Raw genomic sequence first — 6,275 nt, forward strand, 5'->3', positions numbered from 1 at the left:
GCCACTGCCCCCTTCGCAACCACCACCCACCACCGCCGCCCGTCCCAGCCACGCCCCCCATCCGCCACACACACACCTACCCCTCCCTTCCCCTCTTACCCCCTACCCCATTACCCATCCCTTCTTTCCCCCCTGCCCCGAACAGCCGTGCCCACCACCGCCAGCCGCCACGCCAGACGCCGTCACCACCACCCCCAGCCACCTTTCTACCAGGTTCCGACGAACGCCACCCTTCTATCCTTAGTCGTTATTTCATTATTTTCTGTTTATGTTCATGTTTAGGCTAGTTAGATATGCATGTTGTAGTGGATTTTAGGTTGTTAGGTAGCCTATGATGTGGTTAGTGGATTTAGGCCTGTTTACTTGCACTGTTCATGTTTCTGTTTTATCAAATTTGCAATTCTGCTGTTGCTGTGATGTTTGTAATGTTCATATGCTGTGATTTCTTATTTCATGCTGCTCTTTACATTGAATTTTCATGTTTATATTCCTTATATGTAATTGCAAGCTTTAATTTTAATTCATATGAACTATTTGATTGCTGTTTATTTTCCGGGACAATCCAATTTTAGCCAGAATGCTGCCCAAATTTCTGTAAAATGTTTTCATTCATATTTTGGTTTTGGCGTTTTGAATTCTGCTTTCCTCTGCTTTAACCAAACCAATTCATGATTGACAGGGCATGCTTTCTTATCCTTTTTAATTTCCCAGTTCATAAAATTGCGTTTTTCATGTTTGATTCTAATTTTTGCTATTTCTATATCTATTTGAATCATCATCAACCTATTTTCCTTGTTTGGTTATGAGTTACCTATCGCTTCTAATTATGAATGCTTGTTACTTAGAAACTTATCCTTATGCCACTTACCTTAACCCATTTTTCGTTGACTCACTAATTCTAATTTCCTGAACTCTTTTTTTTTTAATTCTAACCAAACTACCCTTTTAAAATCTTTTTTCTGGTTTTTTCACTTTCTTTTAACCCTCTAACCATGGCATACTGATAATTTTTTCCTACTTAACATGCCTTCTATTACATTTTGGATTGTGAATTTTTTCTTTGAACTTTTAACTCCTATACAATCCTTAATGCACATTTACTTAACTCATTTACCTCATTCTAATTCTCCTTTGCCACTGTGTTTCTTTTGACTATTTGCCTATTTGTTTTCCTATTTTTATTATATCCTGGTTTTCTATTTTTCAGGATGTTAGATTCCCAGAGAAAGGGAAAAGGAAAGGCTACCACTGGCAAACGTAAAAGAGAAGAATCATCTATGTCTATCATAGATCTCATGCATGATGCCTCCTGGCGGGAGAAAAACTTCACCCCGCAGGAGAAGGCCGACCAGCTGCTCCCTGCTAATGACCCAGTGAAGTTTGCAAACCGATACTGTGATCTGAAGTATCCGGTGTTTGCAAACTCCAGGAACCTATACCTGGAGAGGACTCTGAAGATCCAAGAAGAACTCCAGTAATACACCTCTGATCAGATCAAACAAAGAGGCTGGTTCTTTCTGGAGAGAAACCTGTCTGAGGTCAATGCATCTTGGGTAAGGGAATTCTACTGCAATTACTACAAGACTTCCCTGGATGCAGTGAACCTTAGGGGGAAGTAGATTCTGGTCACTGAAGAGGCAATTGAAGATGTTGTGAAGCTTCTGCCTAAATCTGATCAGCCGGATGGTTATCAGAAAGCTGAGGAAGACATGCGCTTTCTGAAGTTTGATTGGGATGCAGTCAAGGCCCGGATAGCCCTTGACCCGACCGTCCCTTGGATTATGGGTCAGAACACCACCATGCCCAAGGGAATCAAGTGGGCATACTTGAATGATGAGGCTCGGCTGTGGCATCAGATACTTAGCAACTTCATTATGCCGAGTACTCACGAGACAGATATACCTGCCGCTATGATCACCCTCCTATGGTGTGTGATGGAGGGTAAGGACCTGTACCTGCCACGCTTTATCCGGTTCTACATGGCCAGGGTCCACGTCTGAGGCACTCTTCCCTTTCCCTATTTGGTTACACAGCTGGGCTGTCGAGCTGACGTGCCTTGGGAGGATGCCGATGAGAGGCCACCTGCTGCAGAATGCAAGAAGATTATCCCGCACAGCAGGAACTTTCTAGCCTTGGGCTACAGACCTCCAGTCCTCACTGTTCCTGGTGACACTGTCACACCATCTGCCGGCCCCTCTTCCTCCACAGCTACACCTGCCACCACCACTGCAAATCCACCTGCCCCAAAGCCCATCTATCATCTAGTGCACCGCCTGTTTCGACGACTTGACCAGATGGAGCGTCGCAACAAGCGACGCTATGAGCACCTGAAGCTGATGATACGATTTGGCGACATCCCCTCCGAGCCTGACACACCATCGAGGCATCTGAGGAGGAGGCAGATGCGCCCGAGGCTGCGCCTCATCCACAGCAGGAGGCAGCGCAGGCAGGCACCCAGCAGGCAGCACACCAGCAAGAGATCCCACATCAGATCCAGGCTGCAGACTTCGAGATTCCTATCCAGTCAGCACCTCCTCTGTAGCAGCCAGATCCTCAGACCACCACCACAGAGACTCCAGCTACCCAGCCTTCCGGTGATGACACCCCTTCACACCCTGCTTGAGTGAGCATCGGGGATGATGCTTCATTTTAAGTGTGGGGAGGTCGCCATCTCTGGCGTATCATTTTGGTGAACCACTACAGACCCTTTTTCCTTTATTTTGACTATTTTCTTGTATTTTTTCTCTTTATTTTTCAGTACTTATACATTGCTATTTTCATGTATTTATACTCTATTTCTGTATTTTGCATTTTTAGTTCATATATTAGTTGCAATTCTAACTTATTAGTTATAGAAATTGTGGATTGATTAGTATAGTTTACCCTTTTTAGCATAAGATAACTCGGAATAGATTGAAAAGAAAAAGGAAGTAAACTAGAGACTTTAACAGAATCAAAACAACCCACACCTTGTATATATAGCATTACATGTTAGTTAATTAAACAACATTTCACCAAGGAGAAACACTAGAACTTTAAAGCCACCTTAAGTTTTACATTGAGAATAATGGAAATTTTTAACTAAACCTGCATGACATACATAATTGATAAATAATTTTTGAGCTAGAGAATACACAGCCTGTGAGTTTAGAGCTTAATTGTATGGTTACATTCAAACCATAATTTTTTCCTGTGTGTTCCGCCCTTCTTGTTTATTCTGGTGTTCTTTACTTTGTTTTAATCTATATGTCCGATTATAGAATAGAAATACATACCAAGAGAGTGATTGAGGCCATTATTTGATTTTAGCTCACTTATCCCAAAATAGCCTACCCTTTACATCACCCTTGTTAGCCCCTTGAGCCTGTAAATCCCCTTTTATTCTATCAGCCACATTACTAGCCTTAAGCAGAAAGAAAAAATAAAAATCCTAAGTTGAATCCTTGGTTAGCTTAAGATAGGAAGTATGTATGGTTTAAATGTGGGAAAACCTATTGGAAACATGGATGATAAAAACAAAAGGTAGAAAAGTTGAAAAGAATAAAATAACTCAAATAAAAAGTTTTAGGAAGCATGCTCATGTAAAATCAAAATAATTGAATTACCATGTGCATTAACAAAAAAAAAAAGTGTTATGAATAAAGGGGACACAAAAAGAATTCCCCAATTATGAAATAAAGCAATGCACATGGGATAAAAATAAATATTGAGATATGAGCATGTAACATCAAAAGTGAGAAAATATGAAAAATATGTAAAGAAGCTTTGATTTAGAAAGTATGTATGTTAGGTGAGATCTTAGTCTAATTAAGGATTCACTTATTAGCTCACTTAGCCTTATACATATACCCTTACCTTTACCTTGGCCCCATTACAACCTTACTTAAGACCTCATGATTTTTGGTATGACTATATTCTATGATTGTTGATTGGTTAGATGAAGAACAAAGTTATAGAAAGAAAGAATAAAAAGAAGAATAGAGTGATTAACCCAATAAACACTGAGTGATTAGAGAGTAAACACAAAATCCAGTGAGGGTTCAATAGCTCATTAACATATATCTCTGCTTAAATTATTAATTGTCTTGCAAGTTTTTTTTTTTACATTTTTTTTAAAAATATTTTTCTCTCTCATCTCAATTGTAAAGGCACTTTATCACTTAAATTATTAAAATATTTTTTTTAACATATATATACATGACTCCTTGAGAATGTGAATTAATTTAACTACATGCAAGCTTTATATTCAAGTGAATAAAAATTAGAATTGTATGATGCATCATTCATCTAGGTAATTGCATTTAGATTAGATTGCATTGCATGACATTCCACCACTTTAACCTTACTTTTTATCATGGATTTAGCATGAGGACATGCTATTGTTTAAGTGTGGGGAGGTTGATAAACCCATATTTTATGATATATTTTCTGCTTAATTTGAGTGATTTATTCAATCCTTCACCCACTTATTCATATTAATTGCATGGTTTTACTTTCCCTTCCTTATTATGTGATGTATGTGAAAAACATGTTTCCTATGCTTTAAAATTAATTATTTTAATTACCTTTATTTCCATTCGATGCGGTGATTAGTGTGTTGAGTAGTTTCAGATCTTCTAAGGCAGGAATGACTTAAAGGATGAAAAAGGAAACATACAAAGATGGAAGAAACGCATAAAACGGAGTTTCTAAAGAAACTGGCATCCACACGATCGCATGGGTGACGCGGACGCATGCCAAGCGCGAATCAACAGCGACGTGGCTGCATGACTGACGCGACCGCATGACAAGAAAAGCTCCGACAGACGCGACCGCGTGACCCACGTGGACGCGTGACAGAGGCCACGCACCAGAAATTATAGAAAACGCTCCCAGCGATTTCTGAAGCCCTTTTTGGCCCAAATCCAAGTCCAGAAGGCATAGACCAGAGGTTATGAAGTGAGGGAATGCATCCATTCAAGGAGAGCTCGCCAATTTAGTTACTTCTGATGATTTAGATTTAGTGTGGAAAGAGGTTCTCTCCTCTCTCTCTTAGGATTTAGGATTTCTCTTAATTTTAGGAGTGACTCTCGATCCCAGGTTTAATGTTCCTTTACTTTAAGCTTCCCTTTCACCTTTATTCATTCCATTACTTTAGTTGATTATTTACTTTTGCCATTTAATTTATGAATTCTTCTATGTTCCAGATTATTTGAATTAATGTTATTTGAGATATTTCAGTTTATTATTGCTTTCTTTTATTTATGTCACCATTGCTTTCAATTTGAAGACATTTTTATTCCAGCAAATTTACTTTTTTCCTTTTGGTCTTGGTTAAGAAATCAGTAACTCAGGAGTTATCTTAGCTCAACATAATTGATAACTGTTATCTTTGCTAATTGAATTGACTTTCAATAATCCCAACCTTTTCTTAGAAAATAAATAGGATTCGAAGGTCAAACTAATTAATCCCTTGACTTTCCTTTGCTTTAGCAAAGGTTAACTAAGTGGAATTAAGATTCAATCTTCTTTATTATTGAGAAGGGTAACTAATTTGGACTTCCAATTTCTCATCCCTTGCCAAAAGTTTGCTTTACAGTATTTATTTATTTTAATTGCTATTTAAATTATTTGTCATATTGTTCCTCATTCTTGAAACCCCGAATTTACAATCTCCATAATTAATAATAAGAACATACTTCCCTGCAGTTCCTTGAGAAGACGACCCGAGGTTTGAATACTTCGGTTAATAATTTATTTAGGGGTTTGTTACTTGTGACAACCAAAACGTTTGTATGAAAGGACTTTTGAGGGTTTAGAAACTATACTTGCAACGAGGATTTATCCGCAAATTTCTAGACCACGCAGAAAGTTCTCTCATCAATAAGCCTCCTAAACCCGAGCTCAAACCACTACCACCATCCCTGAAATATGCATTTCTGGGAGAAGGTAACACTTTTCCAGTGATCATAAGCTCTGCTTTAAATCCACAGAAAGAGAAAGCACTAATTCAAGTGCTAAGGACACACAAGACAGCTCTTGGGTGGTCCATAAGTGATCTTAAAGGGATTCGCCCAGCAAGATGCATGCACAAGATCCTATTGGAGGATGATGCTAAGCTAGTGGTTCAACCACAGAGGCGACTAAATCCAGTCATGAAGGAGGTGGTGCAGAAAGAGGTCACTAAGTTACTAGAGGCTGGGATTATTTATCCTATTTATGATAGCCCCTAGGTAAGCCCTGTCCAAGTTGTACCCAAAAAGGGAGGCATGACAGTGGTTCACAACGAAAAGAAT

The sequence above is a fragment of the Arachis ipaensis genome, chromosome B07 (assembly GCF_000816755.2).
Source record: "Arachis ipaensis cultivar K30076 chromosome B07, Araip1.1, whole genome shotgun sequence".
In the NCBI taxonomy this organism is placed as follows: Eukaryota; Viridiplantae; Streptophyta; class Magnoliopsida; order Fabales; family Fabaceae; genus Arachis; species Arachis ipaensis.